Source organism: Anomaloglossus baeobatrachus, chromosome 1, assembly GCF_048569485.1.
Source record: "Anomaloglossus baeobatrachus isolate aAnoBae1 chromosome 1, aAnoBae1.hap1, whole genome shotgun sequence".
Lineage (NCBI taxonomy): Eukaryota > Metazoa > Chordata > Amphibia > Anura > Aromobatidae > Anomaloglossus > Anomaloglossus baeobatrachus.
In genome coordinates this window covers 789853240-789873576 of record NC_134353.1, presented here as the reverse complement: position 1 = coordinate 789873576, position 20337 = coordinate 789853240, and positions in this window count along the sequence as shown.

The window sequence follows — 20337 nt, the reverse complement described above, 5'->3', positions numbered from 1 at the left end:
ACCCATGCCAGTCAAGTGGGGTGTGTGTGGCCCAGGTAGTGGAAACGAGGGAGACTGTGGTTGGAGTCCCCTCGCTGTGTCTCTAAAAGAACCAAGATGAACAAGTCATGGCTCTCAGAGGACTTTTCTTCCCCTGGGTCAGCCAGGGGACGGGAAAGGCACGCGTATTTTTGAGAGTGCTTCATGCAAAGCATCTTTTTCTTTTTCAAAAGGGGGCTCAACCCATGCCAGTCAAGTGGGGTGTGTGTGGCCCAGTTAGTGGAAACGAGGGAGACTGTGGTTGGAGTCCCCTCGCTGTGTCTCTAAAAGAACCAAGATGAACAAGTCATGGCTCTCAGAGGACTTTTCTTCCCCTGGGTCAGCCAGGGGACGGGAAAGGCACGCGTATTTTTGAGAGTGCTTCATGCAAAGCATCTTTTTCTTTTTCAAAAGGGGGCTCAACCCATGCCAGTCAAGTGGGGTGTGTGTGGCCCAGTTAGTGGAAACGAGGGAGACTGTGGTTGGAGTCCCCTCGCTGTGTCTCTAAAAGAACCAAGATGAACAAGTCATGGCTCTTAGAGGACTTTTCTTCCCCTGGGTCAGCCAGGGGACGGGAAAGGCACGCGTATTTTTGAGAGTGCTTCATGCAAAGCATCTTTTTCTTTTTCAAAAGGGGGCTCAACCCATGCCAGTCAAGTGGGGTGTGTGTGGCCCAGTTAGTGGAAATGAGGGAGACTGTGGTTGGAGTCCCCTCGCTGTGTTTTACATGCTTTTAGAAGGGCATGACATGGCTTGGAGGTTGACTTTCATCATATGCAAACTGTTGGCTACCAAAATGCTGCCTTTCCAACAACTGTGGTTATAGGCAATGAGGAACATACTGATGAAGATGAGACGCAGATACCCGATTGGGATGACAACTTAAATATTCGGTCAGGGCAAGAAGAAACTCGGTCTGAGGGGGAGGGGAGTGCAAACACAACAATTGATGATGAAGTTCTAGATCCCACCTACTGTCAACCCACAGTCAGACACTCGAGGAGGTCAACAGAGGCGGTGGAGGAGGATGCAACCGACGTCGAAGTAACCTGGCGCCTTCCTGGACACAGTCGGAGCACTGGTAGCACGTCTACAACTGCATCCTCAGTCACCACTCTGCCTCTGAGCATTATTCGGGGTGGATCAACAGGTCGCATGGCCTCTAAGCCTTGCCTAGCCTGGTCCTTTTTTGACATAAAAAAAGATCGCCCAAATTATGTGATCTGTAACATTTGGCATGGTTATCTTAGTAGAGGTCAAAACCTCAGCAGTTTGACAACTTCTTCCATGAATCATCACATGAATAAATATCATATGGCCTGGTGGGAAGCTCACCGTGCTGCAATGCGGCATAGTGGAGCCAACCATCCACCGCCTGCCCCTTCCAGGGCATCCGCGCGCTCGTCATCTTCTAGGACTGTGGGGACAGCTGTCACACCTGTTTTTCCACCCACAACTTCCACCACTGTAACCGCAACAGGCAGTTTGCTTGGTAGGTCGTCAGTTGGTTTGGAAGGGGAAACAAGTGAGTGTGTACAGCTCTCTCAGACATCGATAGCACCAACGTTGGATGAAGGCAATATCATGTCTCCGCCTGCACTTTCCTCAGAAAGCTGCATTTTTCCAGGGACACCCTACTCAACACCGTCTACACACAGCAGCCAGATCTCTGTCCCTCAGATGTGGTCAAATAAAAGGCCACTTCCTGCGACCCATGACAAAGCGAAGAGGTTGACTCTATCCCTCTGTAAGCTGTTGGCTACAGAAATGCTGCCTTTCCGCCTAGTGGACACACAGGATTTTAGAGACCTTATGTCTGTCGCTGTGCCCCAGTACCAGATGCCTAGTCGCCACTACTTCTCTAAGAAAGGTGTGCCCGCGCTACACCAGCATGTCGCACACAACATCACCGCTTCCTTGAGAAACTCTGTGTGTGAACGGGTGCATTTCACCACCGATACTTGGACCAGTAAGCATGGACAGGGACGTTACATGTCGCTGACTGGCCACTGGGTAACTATGGTGATAGATGGTGAAGGGTCTGCTGCACAAGTCTTGCCGTCCCCACGACTTGTGTGTCAATACTCTGTCTGTCCAAGTTCCGCCACTGCTTCTGCATCCTCCACCTCATCTGGGTCCTCCACCTCCGCCCCAAGCCTGCCTGGTCAGGCCACCAGCGTTCTCACTGCGCAGAAGGAATCACGCAACCCTCATTACTATGCTGGCAGCAGAGCGCAACGGCATCAGGCGGTCTTTAGCTTGACATGTCTTGGGAATAAGAGTCACACAGCTGAGGAGTTGTGGTCAGCTCTGCGGTCCGAGTTTAATAAATGGTTGTCTCCACTCAACCTGCAGCCTGGTAAGGCCGTGTGCGACAATGCTGCAAACCTGGGTGCGGCCCTTCGCCTGGGCAAGGTGACACACGTACCTTGTAAGGCTCACGTGTTGAACCTTGTCGTCCAGCAATTTTTAACACACTATCCCGGCCTAGATGGCCTTCTGAACAGGGCACGAAAACTGTCTGCTCACTTCCGCCGTTCAAGCGCCGCAGCTGAGGGACTTGCATCGCTCCAGAAGTCTTTCGGCCTGCCGGTTCATCGCCTAAAATGCGATGTGGCGACACGCTGGAATTCAACTCTCCACATGTTACAGCGACTGTGGCAGCACCGGCGAGCCCTGGTGCAATACGTCATGATGTATAGCCTGGGCCAACGAGATGCAGAAGTGGGGCAGATCACCCTGATGGAGTGATCTCAGATCAAGGACCTATGCACCCTTCTGCACAGTTTCGACATGGCGACGAATATGTTTAGCGCTGACAATGCCATTATCAGCATGACGATTACAGTCATTTACATGCTGGAGCACACGCTAAACACTATTCGTAGTCAGGGGGTGGGACAACAGGAAGGGGAGGAACTACAGGAGGATTCATATGCGCAAGACACAACAACATCACCAAGGTCCAGACGTTCATCATCACCAACGCGGCAGGCATGGGACCATGGGGGACAGGGATCAACAAGGGCGCATGGTAGCAGGCGAGATGTTGAGGAAGGTGCAGGAGGACATGAAAATATGGAGGACGAACTGTCCATGGACATGGAAGACTCAGCAGATGAGGGGGACCTTGGTCAAATTTCAGTTGAAAGAGGTTGGGGGGAGATGACAGAGGAAGAAAGAACGGTTAGCACCTCTATGCCACAAACACAGCGTGGACTTGGTCCGCATGGCTGCGCAAGATACATGAGTGCCTTCTTGTTGCACTACCTCCAACATGACCCTCGTATTGTCAAAATTAGAAGTGATGATGACTACTGGCTTGCCACACTATTAGATCCCCGGGACAAGTCCAAATTTTGTGACATAATTCCACCCATAGAAAGGGACGCACGTATGCAGGAGTATCAGCAGAAGCTGTTACTCGATCTTAGCTCGGCTTTTCCACCAAACAACCGTGCAGGTGAAGGGAGTGATTCTCCCAGTTGTAACTTGACAAACATGGGACGGCCTCGTCATCTTCAACAGTCTACCCGTACCAGTAGGACCGTATCTGGTGCTGGTAACAGCAATTTTATGGAATCTTTTCATAATTTTTTTAGACCCTCCTTTGCAAGGCCACCAGAGACAACAAGTCTGACACATAGTCAACGGATGGAGAGGATGATACAGGAATATCTCCAAATGAACATCGATGCAATGACTTTGCAAATGGAGCCTTGCTCCTTTTGTGCTTCAAATCTAGAAAAATGTCAAGAGCTATCCAGTTACGCCTTGGAGATTTTGTCGTGTCCAGCTGCCAGCGTTGTCTCTGAACGTGTCTTCAGTGCTGCTGGGTGTGTGCTGACAGATAAGCGCACGCGTCTGTCCAGTGACAATGTGGACAGACTGACGTTCATCAAAATGAACAAGTCATGGATCCAGAAGGAATTTACTACCCCTGTGTCATCCTGGGGAGAGTAAATGCTTGTGGATTTGGAATGTGCTTGATGCAAATCAAAACATCCTGTTTGCAACTAGGGCACAAGTGCTGCCACTGATGGGGTGTCTGTGTGCCCAATTTTGGGAAAAAAGGTAGACTCCGCTTGGAGTAACCCTTGCTTGCTGTGTTTTTTAAAAATGATACAAGATGAACAGATCTGAAGGCAAGATGAAGGCAACATCATGTCTCCGCCTGCACTTTTCTCACAAACCTGCATTTTTCCAGGGACACCCTACTCAACACCGTCTACAGACAGCAGCCAGATCTCTGTCCCTCAGATGTGGTCAAATAAAAGGCCACTTACTGCGACCCATGACAAAGCTAAGTGGTTGACTCTATCCCTCTGTAAGCTGTTGGCTACCGAAATGCTGCCTTTACGCGTAGTGGACACACAGGATTTTACAGACCTTATGTCTGTCGCTGTGCCCCAGTACCAGTTGCCCAATCACCACTGCTTCTCCAAGAAAAGCATGCCCGCGCTACACCAGCATGTCGCACACAACATCACCACTTCCTTGAGAAAATCTGTGTGCGACAGGGTGCATTTCAACACAGATACTTGGACCAGTAAGCATAGACAGGGTCATTACATGTCACTGACTGGGCACTGGCAAACTATGGTGAGAGATGGAGAAGGGTCTGCTGTACAAGTCTTGCCGTCCCCACGAGTTGTTTCAATCCTTGTTCTGTATGTAGAAGTTAATACACTGCTTCTGCCTCTTCAACCTCGTGTGGGTCCTCTACCTTGGCGCAAACCCTGTGTGGTCAGGCCACCCTTCCTTGCAACTGCGCACAAGGACTACCACACACCTCCTTACTATGCTGGCAGCAGAGCTCAATGCCATCAGGCGGTCAAAGTTTTACTTTGAAATGTATGGGAAATGTGAGTCACACCGCTATTACAGAGAATAGTAGTCAGGCAGGGTCAAAACATTAATTGAGGAACAGGAACAGAATGGGACGGCCAGGACTTAATCAGAAAACAAGCAGAGGTGAAATGCGTATCGGCCAACAAGGTACATAAACAGCAAGCAGGAAACGTAGTCAGGTAACAAGCACACAAAATCATAAAACTGAACTGGGGGTAAAATTAACCAGAGGTTCATAGCTATGTCTGGCAGTGGTCTGCAGACAGGATGGGCATAAAAAAGGGTGTGGTGTCTTCCCATTGGTTGTAGCTGAATGATGGTATTTCATCTGTGAGATACCCACCAGCTACATTCAGCCAGAGATTCTGCATCTGTCAAGGTAATGCAGCCCAGTGGGTGAGCATAACCTGCGTCCACCTGCGCCGCTGGCATCGACTACTCTCCCATCATCAGCAATATTCATGAAAGGAACACGTTGTCACCTGGCGACCGGAGTACAAATTGACGGAGCGGACTCCGTTGGTGACTTAACAGCCGTGTGCGGCAATGATGCAAACCTGGCTGCGGGCCATCGTCAGGGCAATGTGACACACGTGCCTTGTATGGCTCACGTGTTGAACCTAATTCTCCAGCAATTTTTAAAACACCATCACGGCCTACATGGCCTTGTGCAGCGTGCACGCTCGCTATGTGCTCACTTCCATCGTGCGTACACAGCAGCTCAACAACTTTCGTCTTTACAGAAGTCTTTAGGTCTGGTGGTTAAACGCCTGAAATGCGATGTTCCCACACGCAGGAATTTGAATCTGCACATGTTGCAGCATTTGTGGCAGCACCGCAGTGCCCTGCTGAAATACGGTATGACATATAGTCTGGGATAACTTGATCAAGAGGTGGTGCAGATCACGCTGCTGGAGTGGTGTCAGATCAAGGACCTATGCACCCTGCTACACAGTTCACAAATGTCGACGAAGATTTTTAGCACTGGCAATGTCATTCTCAGCGTGACAATTCTGGTCATCTACATGATGGAGCACACTGTAATTATTATTCGGAGTCAGGTGTTGGAACAAGAGGAAGGGGAGGAAGTACAGGAGGAGTCATATGCGGAAGGGATAACAAGATCTACGAGGTCCAGATGGTCAGCGGCACCTATGCGGCAGTCATGGTGAGGGAGAGGGATTAACAAGGGCGCATAGTATCAGCAAAAAGTGTTGATGAAAGTGCAGGAGCCCATGAAGAAATGGAGGACGAACTGGCGATGGGCATGGAAGACTCAGCAGATGAGTGAGAGCTTGCTCACATTTCGGTTGTGCGAGGTTGTGGGTAGAGGGCAGAGGAAGGATGCACGATTCTCACCTCTCTGCCACCAACACACCAAGGACTTGGTCCTCCTGGATGCACAAGACACATGAGCGCCTTCTTGCTGCACTACCTACATGACCCTCGGATTGTATGAATTTGAAGTAATCCTGAATACTGGGTTGCCACACTGTTAGATCCCCGGTACAAGACAAAATTTGGCGAAATAATTCCTGCCATAGAAATAGACGCACGTATACAGGAGTATCTGCAGAATGTGGTACGCAATCTTAGATCTACTTTTCCACTAAACACCAGTGCTGCACAGAGTGAATCTCAACGCTTTGTCATGGATAGGAGGAAATGGTCTTTTACTTGTCCACATCGGAGGGACCGAGGGATGGCTGCTGTGCTGAGATGGCGTTGAGTACGGTGTCCCTGCACAGTTGCACTTTTGGTCATATCCCAAAATGAGTTGAAAAAGGACAGATGCTGTTGGAAAGGGGAACAGGTGTGTTGGAAAGGGGAAAAAAATTTTGGTCCGTGGATTTGGTGGTTAAGCAACTGTAACATTTGCTGAAGAAACAACATCTGTTACAGTGGGACTGGCAGATTTGGATAAAGTGGTATATAATCTGTGACCGCTATATAACGAAAATTAATAAGAAAAGAAAGAGAAAGGTATATATCCCCATCAGCAGTCAGTGTCCACCGTGCTCCCAGTTGGAAAAGGAGAGGTTGGCAACTTGAAGGTTTGGTGGAGGATACAGAGCTGTGTGGCTATGAAACTAATAGTAGCCTGAACCGAGTTAGACGCCATTCGGATCTGGAGACTGTGAGCCCTGTTAGCGTCACAGGGTCCACATGCCCACCCAGCCCAGGAACTCCCTGTTAACAACACAGGGGCCATTGAGTACGCTGACCGTGTGCGTAGGGGCCACACCTGTGGACAGCAGGCGCATCAGCAGCAGCAGGCCTGTTAATGCCACTGGGCTGCACAAGCAGGACTGTTAGGACAGGAGCTGGTCTTAACCGTTCTGCGTTACCAACTGTGGTGGTGGCCTGCATCCACCACCCTATCCCTGCCTACCTCTGGCCTAAAGCCGCAATGGGTTCAACACATGGAGGTGTGCTCTTTCGGAGCATAATAGAAGACTGCGCACCTCCTTGTTGGCTCCAGCCCCTTTTATAACCTGTGTCCGCCCCAAACCAGGGTGAACCACAATGCACCTCCTGGAGACAAAAGTAGAGTGACACGTCATGAGTGGCATAACTAGCGTCCTATTTGGAAACGCAACTTCAATGATGACCTCATGGCTGTCATGACCCAAACACCTCACCAGTCATCGTCTGACCATCAATAATGCGGTGACAAGTCATAGGTGTGGGCCTCTGCAAGCCATTTGGGAGGACACCTGATGCCCTGTGGTCTATATGGGACCCCCACATCAGGGCCAGGGCCAAAGAGTTCATTACCGGACCTAGTCTCTGATGCAGGAAGTGCCTGAGCATGCTCAGTAGCATGAAATACAGTCTCTGAAAAAAGACTATCAGCTTTAGCATGGTGTCTAGGCACAAAACAGGACTTAGACCCGGCACGGAATGCAAGCACCTGTGCAAAGAGGCTTTTCACACTTAGTGTGGGAGCATGCGCTGTATCCCGAAATGAAGACTTAGCGTCAGGAATGGCACAGTCAGGCTGAGCATACTCACTAGGCGAAACACTGTAATTATGCTGCAGCTGGGGTACATCGGCACACGCATGCGCACTAGCTGCCTCTCCACACTTAGACGTGGAGGGGAAATTTGTCTTGGAGATGCTGTCTATGAACAGAAGGAAAAGCTAAAGGAAGCCTGACTTTCTATCCCTCCGAATTATGAAATGCAGCAATGAATTCCATGAGTTTGCTATAACATTAGCGTAGCAAAATGTGCATGAGGGTGTGATGTAGAGGTGCTAGAAATAGCTTGTCACCAGTGGGGCACTAATGGAATACAACAGCCAGTTCTATGATGCCACAAAATGGCAGTATTTTGTGCTATCATTATAGCTTATTAAAAACAGAGCACGAGGTTGTCATGCAGAGGTGCTGCTAATAGATTTGCAGTAGTGTGAATAGACAAAAGTACAATAGCCACGTATAGGATGCCACTAGGTACACTGAGTGTTTGCTAGTATAATGGCTGAGTTTAAAAAAGTTTGAGTGTGCAATGCAGGCAGACGTGCTGCAAATAACGTTCCAATACTGTGAATTGACAAAAGTACAATAGCCACGTTTAGGATACAACTAGGTACAGTGAGTGTTTGCTAGTATAATGGCTGAGTTTAAAAAAGTTAGAGCGTGCAATGCAGGCAGACGTGCTGCAAATATCGTTCCAATACTGTGAATAGACAAAAGTACAATAGCCACGTTTAGGATACAACTACGTACAGTGAGTGTTTGCTAGTATAATGGCTGAGTTTAAAAAAGTTTGAGTGTGCAATGCAGGCAGACATGCTCTGCAAATGTTTTTGCACTAGTGGGACTATAGCAAAGTCCAATAGCCACGTTTAGGATGCCACTAGGTACACTGAGTGTTTGCTAGTATAATGGCTGAGTTTAAAAAAGTTTGAGTGTGCAATGCAGGCAGACGTGCTGCAAATAACGTTCCAATACTGTGAATAGACAAAAGTACAATAGCCACATTTAGGATACAACTAGGTACACTGTGTGTTTGCTAGTATAATGGCTGAGTTTAAAAAAGTTAGAGTGTGCAATGCAGGCAGACGTGCTGCAAATATCGTTCCAATACTGTGAATAGACAAAAGTACAATAGCCACGTTTAGGATACAACTAGGTACAGTGAGTGTTTGCTAGTATAATGGCTGAGTTTAAAAAAGTTTGAGTGTGCAATGCAGGCAGACGTGCTGCAAATAACGTTCCAATACTGTGAATTGACAAAAGTACAATAGCCACGTTTAGGATACAACTAGGTACAGTGAGTGTTTGCTAGTATAATGGCTGAGTTTAAAAAAGTTTGAGTGTGCAATGCAGGCAGACGTGCTGCAAATAACGTTCCAATACTATGAATTGACAAAAGTACAATAGCCACGTTTAGGATACAACTAGGTACACTGTGTGTTTGCTAGTATAATGGCTGAGTTTAAAAAAGTTAGAGTGTGCAATGCAGGCAGATGTGCTCTGCTAATGTCTTTGCACTAGTGGGACTATAGCAAAGTCCAATAGCCACCTTTAGGATGCCACTAGGTACACTGAGTGTTTGCTAGTAAAATTGCTTAGTTTAAAAAAGTTGGAGTGTGCAATGCAGGCAGACGTGCTCTGCAAATGTCTTTGCACTAGTGGGACTATAGCAAAGTCCAATAGCCACGTATAGGATGCCACTAGGTACACTGAGTGTTTGCTAGTATAATGGCTTAGTAACAATGAGTTGTAGTGTGCAATGCAGGCAGACGTGCTCTGCAAATGTCTTTGCACTAGTGGGACTATAGCAAAGTCCAATAGCCACGTTTAGGATGCCACTAGGTACACTGAGTGTTTGCTAGTATAATGGCTTAGTTTAAAAAAGTTGGAGTGTGCAATGCAGGCAGACGTGCTCTGCAAATGTCTTTGCACTAGTGGGACTATAGCAAAGTCCAATAGCCACGTTTAGGATGCCACTAGGTACACTGAGTGTTTGCTAGTAAAATTGCTTAGTTTAAAAAAGTTGTAGTGTGCAATGCAGGCAGACGTGCTCTGCAAATGTCCTTGCACTAGTGGGACTATAGCAAAGTCCAATAGCCACAGATAGGATGCCACTAGGTACACTGAGTGTTTGCTAGTATAATGGCTTAGTTATAATGAGTTGGAGTGTGCAGAGGACAGGAGGGTACAGTGGCAGGATTGTGGTGCTCTGGGTAGAGGAATGGAAGCCTGCCTTTCTATTCCCTCCTAATGGTGAAATGCAGGGAGGAAATCCCTGACCTTGGCTACACAGATGCTGTTGCTGTTTGCAGGACCTGTCACCTATGGCTCTCTGACCCTGCCGGTTTGAGCCCTTAAAAGGACTGCTATAAAGTGCTCTCCCTAAGCTGTCTAACGCTGTGTATGCAGCGCATACAGCTGTATCGGCTATAGGACTCAGGAGGCCGGAGCTGCGACAGTGATGTCTGACACCAAAGACGCAGAAGGCAGATAATGGCGTCCGTGAAGAAAATGTCCGGTTTTATAATGCAGGGACATGTGACATGCAGATCCTATCACACATGCCGTTGCTTCTCTGGCTCAAAGTCCACTTAGCTGTGTGTGTGTCTGTGATTGGCTGACATGCTGGCCCGCCCCACAAGACGCGCGCGCTTAGGGAAGGAAGACAAGAAAAAAAAAAAACAAACAGCAGTGATCTGAAGGCGCTGTTCACACACACTATACACTGAAATGTGATAATAGTTTGATTCACAGAGTGACTTACACTATTACAGCAGAAACCAAGCTATGATTTAGCTGTTTTTTGGCTGCTAGAACCGTTCTCGAACGTTTCTAGAACTATCGAGCTTTTGCAAAAAGCTCGAGTTCTAGTTCGATCTAGAACATGCCCCAAAATCACTCGAGCCTAGAACTGGAGAACCACGAACCACGAACCGCGCTCAACTCTAATGGGGATCATAGAATCATAGAATCATAGAATATTAGAGTTGGAATGGACCTCCTGGGTCATCTAGTCCAACCCCCTGCTCAAAGCAGGATTCACAAAATCATACCAGACAGATGTCCGTCCAACCTCTTTTTAAAAACTTCCATTGAAGGAGAACTCACAACTTCTCGCAGCAGCCTGTTCCACTCATTGATCACCCTCACTGTCAAAAAGTTTTTTCTAATATCTAATCTGTGTCTCCTCACCATCAGTTTCATCCCATTGCTTCTAGTCTTTCCTTGTGAAAATGAGAATAAAACTGATCCCTCTCCATTGTGACAGCCTTTAAGATATCTGTAGACAGCTATTAAGTCTCCTCTCAGTCTTTTCTTTTGCAAGCTAAACAATCCTAAGACTGGGGCCCCACTTTGTGTTCTCCTACTTGCAGTTCAGAATGCACATTTTGGGCTTAATTAATTTGACCAAAGTTGCCTTTTTCAGAAATTTAGCACTCAAAACGCATGCATATTTGCCGAGTTTTAGATGCGTTTTCAGCACTTTTTACCTGTTTTTCCACCTGCGTTTTGATATTTGCATTTTGAACATCTAGACACTGATAAATAAAGTTTAAATAGTCAAACTCAATGAAAAAATTGGAAAAAAGAAACAAATCTATATTTTTGGGAAAAATAATGGAAATAAATTATTTTAATGAAATTATAGCGGTAATATGATATTTAATGGAAAAATAGCACTAATTTAATAAATTTCTTATTTTTAATTGTCGGACTATGTGTGTGTGTGTAAAGGGACATATGAAATCATTATTTTGATGTCCAAAAAGCATGCGTTTTGGTAGTCCAAAACGCATGTTTTCTGCACGAAAAAAGCAGGTAAAACGCTGGAATTTGTAGGAATCTTAGTTTTTGCCTTTTCTCATTGATTTCAATGTTAGCAAAACGCACCTAAAATGGCAAAAACAATTGACATGTTACTTCTTTGAATGCATGATTTTTGTCACAAAATATGCAAATTAAACGCAGCGTTTAGAAACGCAAAGTGGGGTCAGGAAATCCACTTTTTCCTTAGACTTTGCTGGTAAATCAAAACACATGCCTTTTGGCATGAAAAAGGTGCTTCTCAAAACTGACCTAAAAAGCACCTAAAACGCAGGTGGAAATGCAAAGTGGGGCCCTAGCCTTGATCCTGTAACCGTTCCTCACAGGGCATGATTTGCAGACCAGTAACCATTCTGGTCACTCTTCTCTGAACTTGCTCTAGTTTGTTGATGTCTTTTTTAAAATGTGGTGTCCAGAACTGGACACAATATTCCAGATGAGGTCTGACTAAAGAGGAGTAAAGGGGGATAATGACGTCACGTGATCTAGACTGTATGCTTCTGTTAATACATTTTAGAATGGTGTTTGCCTTTTTTGCTGCTGCGTCACACTGTTGACTCATGTTCAGTCTGTGATCTCTTAGTATACCTAAATCTTTTTCACACATGCTTTTGGATAGCTCTATTCCTTCATGCTGTATATGCTCTTTTCATTATTCTTGCCTAGATGTATGACTTTGCATTTCTCCCTGTTAAAAAACATTCTATTAGTTGCTGCCCATTGTTTAGATCTTGTTGAATACTCTTTTTCTCTTCTCTAGTATTAGCTATTCCTCCTAGCTTTGTGTCATCAACAAATTTAATCAGTTTACCCTTAATACCTTCATCTAAATCATTGATAAAGATGTTGAACAACACGGGGCCCAGGACAGAGCCCTGTGGTACCCCCCTGAGACAGTCTTCCAACTGGATGTGCAGCCATTTATGAGCACACTTTGACTCCAATCACTAAGCCAGTTACAAATCCATCTAACAGTTGCCTTGTCCATTCCACACTTGGTCATTTTTTCAATAAGGATTGTTTGAGATACTTTGTCAAATGCTTTACTGAAGTCAAGATATACTATGTCTACTGCATTTCCCTGATCCACCCAGTCAGTGATTTTGTCAAAAAAGGAAATTAATTTAGTCTGACATGACTTATTAGTTACAAACCCATGCTGGCTCTTGTTAATCCCTTCATTCTCATCCAGGTACTTGCATAAATGTTGTTTAATAATTTGTTCAAAGATCTTTCCTGGTATGGAAGTCAGGCTCACAGGCCTGTAGTTCCCTGGGTCTACCTTCTTCTTTTTTTTGAAGATAGGAACACCATTTGCTCTTCTCCAGTCTTCTGGAACTTCTCCTGTTCTCCAAGAATTTTCAAAAATTATGAAGAGTGGTTCTAATATTTCCTCTGCTAACTCCTTCACTACTCTGGGGTGTAATTCATCTGGTCCTTGGGACTTGAATTCATTAATGTTAGCTAAGTATTCCCTCACTATCTCTTTGTTTATTGATGGATTGACCTGGATTCTTCTAATCCTACAATAGAACAGTGAAGATCAGTTGATTTTACTTTCTCAAAGAAAACAGATGCAGAATAACAATTTAAAAGTCCGGTAGTACCAGAAAACTAGAGAAACAATAATAATAAGAAAAGCGTATTACAAGAATAGAAATACCACATAAAAATATTGATACAAAATTAATCTTTACTAAAGTGAAAAACTCATTAGATTTTGCCAAATATTAATAACATTTAAAAATATACATGAGCATTACAACTATTCCCTCCCAAATAGCAGTAATCGTTATATCCAAGTTAGAGAGATAATTCACCAAAAACCTGAATAATGTGCAGGAAAATGGTACATGTCACTGTGGGAGAAATATAGGTAAAATACACACATGGCTAATAATACTCCCTCTAACCATTAGAGAGCCAAAAAGAACATCAATAGTCTGAATGCAGGCAACAAATAGTTAATATTCAGATGTGTGCCTCTGAAATACTTAACCAAAAAATAAAGGAGCCCCAAATATGTGAATAATGTCCCTATCTAACTACAGTGCTGCCAAATATACCAACAGTAAGTATAGCCTGGAAAATGCCAGCAAGATGGTGCTACTGCAAAAAATTTATATAATAATCAATATATACAAGGAGGGATATCTGATCAATAAATAGTAAGAACAGCTAAATATAAAAGTATATTCATGTTCGCTACAGTAGGGATCACCACATATCACACCATCGACGGGGGCGGGTGCTATCGCTCGCGACATCACTAGCAATCGCTAGCGATGTCGCAGTGTGTTGTTGTCATAGGCCAGGATTAAACTCATACTTACCACCGAAATACAGTGAGCTTGCATTTGGTAAGTGAACCTATTTTTTTTTAACCCCTTCAGCCCCCGGGCACTTTCCGTTTTTGTTTTTTGCTCCCCTTCTTCCGAGAGGCGTAACTTTTTTATTTTTCCATCAATCTTGCCATATGAGGGCTTGTTTTTTGCGGGACGAGTTGTACTTTTAAATGAAACCATAAGTTTTACCATATAGTGTACTGAAAAACGGCAAAAAAATTCCAAGTGCGGAAAAATTGCAAAAAAAGTGTGATCGTACAATAGTTTTTGGGATATTTTATTCACTGTGTTCACTATATGGTAAAACTGAAGTATCTATGTGATGCCTCAGGTTGGTGCGAGTTTGTAGACACCAAACATGTATAGGTTTACTTGTATCTAAAGGGTTAAAAAAATTTCACAAGCTTGTCCAGAAAACGTGGCGCACGTTTTGTGCCATTTTCCAAAACCCGTAGCGTTCTCATTTTTCAGGATATGAGGCTCAGTGATGGCTTATTTTTTGCGTCTTGACCTGACGTTTTTAACGGTACCATTTTTGCGCAGATGATACGTTTTGATCGCCTGTTATTGCATTTTGCGCAAAATTTTGCGCCGACCAAAAAACGCAATTTTGGCGTTTGGAATTTTTTTGCCACTGCGCCGTTTACTGATCAGATTAATTGATTTTATATTTTGATAGATCGGGCATTTCTGAACGTGGCGATACCAAATATGTGTGTATTTTTTATTTTTTTAACCCTTTAATTTTCAATGGGGTGAAAGGGGGGTGATTTGAACTATTAGGTTTTTTTATTTTTTTTTAATTTTTTAAAACTTTTTTTTTCCTTTTTTTTTATTTTACTAGTCCCTCTAGGGGGCTATAGCGATCAGCAATTCGATCGCTTTGCACTATCTGCAGATCTCAGCTACAGAGCTGAGAACTGCAGATTTGCTGCTTCACTTTCAATGCCGTCTGTATTCCGGCATTGAGGGGAAGTGAGTCATGTTAGCTACAGGCGTCATCACATGACCCTGTGCTACCATGGCAACCGCTGAAAGTCACGTGATCATGTCACGTGACTTCCGGTGGGGGCGGGGTAAGTGACTGTCATGGCTGCGCCCATATACATATCGCTGCCAGATTTTGGCAGCGAAATGTAAGGGGTTAATGGTCGCGGGTGGAATCGCTTCCACCCGCGGCTAGCAGGCACACATGTCAGCTGTTGATAACAGCTGATATGTGCGCGGATCGCGGCCGCCTGCCGGCGGCAGGGTGCGGGGCTTACCGGCACACGATCTATGACGTACCCAGTACGTCATGGGTCGTTAAGGGGTTAATCCCAACTTTTTCACTAAAAGTCCAAGAATGTTATTTTTTAAACAAAAACGTAAAAAAGGACACATTTTAGCTTTTAATACATTACGTATTCCAATTTAACAGGCAGGAATAGCATGTTGCAATTTTGTAATACAAATTTTAGAGTTAATGTTGAATTTTTGATAAGTGGGAATAATATAAAAAAATAAAACAGGAAAAATGAAAATTATTTCTTTATAGTCATTGCTATTTTCCACTTCTTTTGTCAATAGAGGTATGAAAGTAAAGTCAACAGAACGGAGTTTGCAATATTGCTTTTAGCTCAATAATTTTTTATATATATATATATATATATATATATATATATGTATATAAAGGCGTTAACAAGGCAAAAGTGAAAAGTCTACAGAGTGCCAAACAGCGTTAATATCACCGCAGAACAAAATTCAAATAAGGACAAGGGGCAATCCAGTATGACGCCAGAGGAGGAATTTACACAGAAGACTCAACCTACAGAGGCCCGCCCCGCTGCACTCGTAAAAGAATGCACCAATTTCTGAACCTTAATGAATTTTTTTTTCTGCAATCAAAGATCCAAATTGAAAAGTGATAGTATGATTTTATTCATCATGCTAGAGCCAGTATGGCGCTACCTTTACTTTATATGGGAAAATCCTGTTGGTTGGTTCCCTTTAAGGGAGAAATACCCACAAACAAGCACCAACTGAACTTAGATGCTTCCAAGGACTGGCAAAGTATCACAAAGAATGACAAGAAGCAATTTGGTGATGGCCATGGCTTCCGGATATCAGGCAGTCATTTTCTGGAAAGGATTGTCTAGAAAGCATTAACCACATCCCAACTGGGGGATTTTCCGTCTTTGCACTTTCATTTTTTCCTCTCCTTATTCAAAGATCCATAACTTTTTTATTTTTCCATGAACAAAACACTTTGATGGGCTGTTTTTTTGAAGCATAAGTTGTTCTTTTGAATGTACACACAATAGCCACTGGGTAAATTTCCAAAGAAGTTACAAAATGCAAGGCAGCAAAATCCAAAACATTTTTTTAGATAAAATATAACTTTTACTTATATTCTCTTAAAAGTAGGTCATCCTGACCTGATAATTTAAAAAAGACAAACAACCAACATGTATAAAAGGTTTGGCCCCTCTAATTTTATTATTATTTTGCACATATCCCTTGTATAAAATAAGAGGGGCCAAACCTTTTATACATGTTGGTTGTTTGTCTTTTTTAAATTATCAGGTCAGGATGACCTACTTTTAAGAGAATATAAGTAAAAGTTATATTTTATCTAAAAAATTCTTTTGAATATACCATTTCATCATGTGATGTACCAAAAAGAAAATCCAAGTGCAGTGAAATAGTAAAAAAAACCCAACAATTCTGCAATTGTTCATTTCACGGTAAAATTACTTTACAATATAGATTTCAGATAAATTGCAGATACCAAACATGCATCATTTTTGTTTCATTTAAATGAGCAAACAAAATTCCGAAATTTGAAGAAAGAAAAAAAATACAATTGTTTGGGTGTTGTTTTCAGCCTTAATGGTTTAAATTTTTGGGATATTGAGCTATGTGAAGGCTTGTTTTTTGCACCCCAAGCCAATGTTTTCATTGATATTATTTTGCAATAGGTATGATGTTTAGATTGTGTGTTATTCCTTTTTTTTACATTCTTAATGCAAGCGAAAAACAGCAATTACAGCGTATATAGAAAAAAATCACGGTTGGTCTTTCACAGGGGCACTGTGTCAGAACACGACCTCTGACTCTCATGTCAGAGATTGACAGTGACATTTAATAGATTAACAGTCAAGGGTGGCAAATGATGTCTGAATAAGGCCCCGTTTAGGTGAGAGCACTGGAGATCAGCCCGGCCTGTCTGCAGCTGTCATGAACTGAACTGCAATCGCTGGGGAATCAATCACTCAGTCTAGGCTGCACTCCGGAGCTCAGGTGAGAGCTCCGGAGTGCAATGCAGGTAATTGAATCCAAGCATGGAATTACTGGAGATTCCTCCGGTAGCCAGTCCGACGCTGCTTCCAAATACTGAGATAAAATATTCCCCAAATACTGAACTTGGGCATCCATTACTTGTTGTCGAATATGTGGGTTCCGGTTGGCTAGCCTTCAACAAAGTAAGAGGGCAGAATATGAATACATATGCCGATAAGAAAAATGAACATTTCCTTTATGGTAAAGTAAATTTCCCAATTAGTTTTGAACCCCTTAAATGAAGAGGCTTTGTAGAAAAATGGTTGCAAGTGCTAAAATGTTTCACAGGATACTTTTTCCTCAACAGCTTTAGTTAAACCTAAAAGGTTAGCCCCCAAACATCCTTGATTATTTAGCAGAGTTGTCCTATTTTGAGGGCTCAGTCCCACTAACTCCATGCAGTCAGGGATTTTGTCCTAACTTGCTCTCACCTCAGAAGCCCCTTGTCCTCACTGAAGTCATGACTAGCATCTTACTGAATAAGCATAAATGAAATTAACAATTCTACTCTTCTCAGATCTCCCAGAGACTCAAACGTGTGACCTCCATGTCTGTAATCATCTGCTCTACCAATGAACCACAAACCTCACTGAGTAACATAGGAGAATTTGGTAACCTTAAGCTGCTCTGCAGGCAGGGAACCCAGATTATACAGATACATAGAAATACATTTATACATGTGTGACGCCCTGGTAAAACCAGGTTGTCACAGAGACTGCACATATCTACCAGGTGCAGGACTCCATCCTCCTTGGCATACCAACCAAACCCACACCCAGGTACACAACATCAGCCAGCAAAGCCTAGTCACTCCCCATGACAATACGGACACACCAGTGGCCGGGGCCAATCAGATGGTGACGCCCCCCAAGGGTGTTCTGGGAGGGAACAAGACAGTTAAGTGCAGACAGTGGAAGTGAGAGGAGTGTGGAGTGACAGGGTAGTCAGGGTTTGTCCAAATAAAATAAGCGTTTTTGGTGCCATGTTCTGTAACCCGTAATGTTGTGGGGCTCAGTGATGGCTTTTCGCATCTTGAGTTGACATTTTTAAATATTCAATTTTTGTGCGTATGCTACTTTTTGATCGCCTGTTATTACATTTTAAAAAAAATTGTAGCTACCAAAAAGCGTAATTTTGGCGTGTGGAATTTTTTTCTTGCCACACCATGTATTAATCAGAATAATTGATTTTATATTTTGATAGATTGGGCATTTCTGAACATGGCAATACCAATGTGTATATATTTTTATCTTTTTAACTGTTTTATTTTCAATGGGATGAATTGAGGGTTAATTTGAACTTTTTTTTTTTTTTTCATATTTTTAAAAACTTTTTTTACATTCTTTATTTATTTTACTAGTCCCCCTAGGGAACTTTATCACTGCACAGTCTGATCACTTGTTCATTTCTGCTGATCAGAGCTGTACGGTTCTGACCAGCAGAAATGCAGCATTTCTGTGAGATCTGGCGCTCTGTCGGCTCTCACAGGAAATATGTCATGATAGCGACAGGGGTCACCACATGACCCGTTGCTGCCATGGCAAGCATCAGCTCCTCGTTATCACATTCCTGGGCGTAGGATGGCAGCGGGGAATGGCGTGATCCCTGCCATGGCCATTTAAATCACTCTGTCACATTTTGACAGAGCGATCTAAGTGGCAAACAGGCGAAGGTGGAATGCAGATCCACCCACACCTGTTAGCCACACATGTCTGTTGTTCAAATCAGCACACATGTACAGGGAGCCCGCGTTAATGGGAGATAGGTGACCAAGGACGTTCAGTTATGTCTTTGGTCATAAAGGAGTTAAATACTTGTATTCTATAGATAAAGAAAAAGTAAGAATTTTGTGGTTCCTGTAAAACTGCTAAAAATAAAAAGAAACAATTACAAAAACATTTATGTTTTTTATGTTTTTTTGCATATTTGCTGCATTTTTATGCATTTTTCCCTCTTGTTTGTTGAGTTTTTGGTGCAAATGTGAATCTGGGTTTATAATGCTTCTATAATACTACAGAAAAGCTTTGATTCTGCATTTATAATTACAACTAGCCCTATTTTGGGAGCTGTTTCATCATAGTGTTTTCAAGATAGTATCAGTACTACTAACTAGCACCATAAAAACAGTGGCTGTAGCAAGTGCAGCCTGGCAGAGAATTTTGCCCTGGCAGGCAAGGAGATGTGGGGCACTTTAGGGCCAACAACAATAGCCCAGTAGAAGAAGTAGTACAGTCTAGCTGTAAAAAACACAGTTGGCAGCAAGGAGATGTGTGACTGGTGTAGCTATGCAGTGGTATCAGAAGAAGCAGCATGGTAGAGAATGGTAGAGCAATAGGACAGGAAAAGCAAGGAGATGTCGGCCAGTTTAATTCTAGCAATGACCAATTAAATTATTGCATCAGCCTTAGGTGAACAAAAGTCAGTACTGTTCCATGCCTGATTCATTTTGACATATATTAGGCGTACTAAGCTAGTGGCAAATAGATTTAAACTAGTGTTAGGACTTTTCATGACTTTTTGCACCGCTCCTTCTTCATATGTCCATATTTTTGCTTTTTCATGATTACTGGTGATGGGTGAACTGGCAGATATCCGAGATCGGCAAGTCTAACCAGGTTTAAAAACAAAATTAAAAAAATGGTTCCAACCAGGAATTGATACTGGATAGCTGGCCAAACACTGGTCCCCATAAAAGTCTTGGAGGACCAGAATGCAGCATGATGGTAGAAGGGATAGAGGGATTGGAGTAAGCGTGTCCTACTTACCAAGTCTTCCATTCTGCAGTAACTGCTTCTCAGCTGCTCATGCTACTTCTGGGGCCGCTCAATAGTTCACTGCTTTTCCCACCCAGTGGCAGTCCCCACGTCTGTGATTGGTGGTGAGACACACCCCCACCCTGTGTGACAGCGCTTCTGACTGCAACCAATCACAGATCCTGTCTGAGGGTTTGTATCTTGGTGTAAAACTAAATAAATAAAAAATGGTGTAGGGTC